Here is a 305-nt window from a genome sequence, read left to right as displayed (position 1 = left end):
GGGCGGCCGCTTTATGCAGCAGCCGTGCAGGCCCGTCGGGACGCGCTTTCTGCCCTGGCGCCGTGCACGCGTTGACAGCTGCACCATCCTTTGTTCAGGGCGCGCTGGGCAGCCGCGCCCAAGGGCCGGACTCGCAATTGTTTCAGGCATTGACAGCCGGCTGCATTGAATAGACACTTAGGCCTTTTGCAGCCCCTTTGCGGCAGCGGCGCGCCTGCACTCCCTTGCCTTGTGCCGCGCGCCCCCTGTGACATAGCTGCGTGCGGGCCAGCAGGCAGGCGGGCGCGCCCTTTGCTGTCCCCCCC

This window comes from Monoraphidium neglectum, assembly GCF_000611645.1.
Source record: "Monoraphidium neglectum strain SAG 48.87 unplaced genomic scaffold scaffold02466, whole genome shotgun sequence".
Lineage (NCBI taxonomy): Eukaryota > Viridiplantae > Chlorophyta > Chlorophyceae > Sphaeropleales > Selenastraceae > Monoraphidium > Monoraphidium neglectum.
This window is presented reverse-complemented; position numbering follows the sequence as displayed.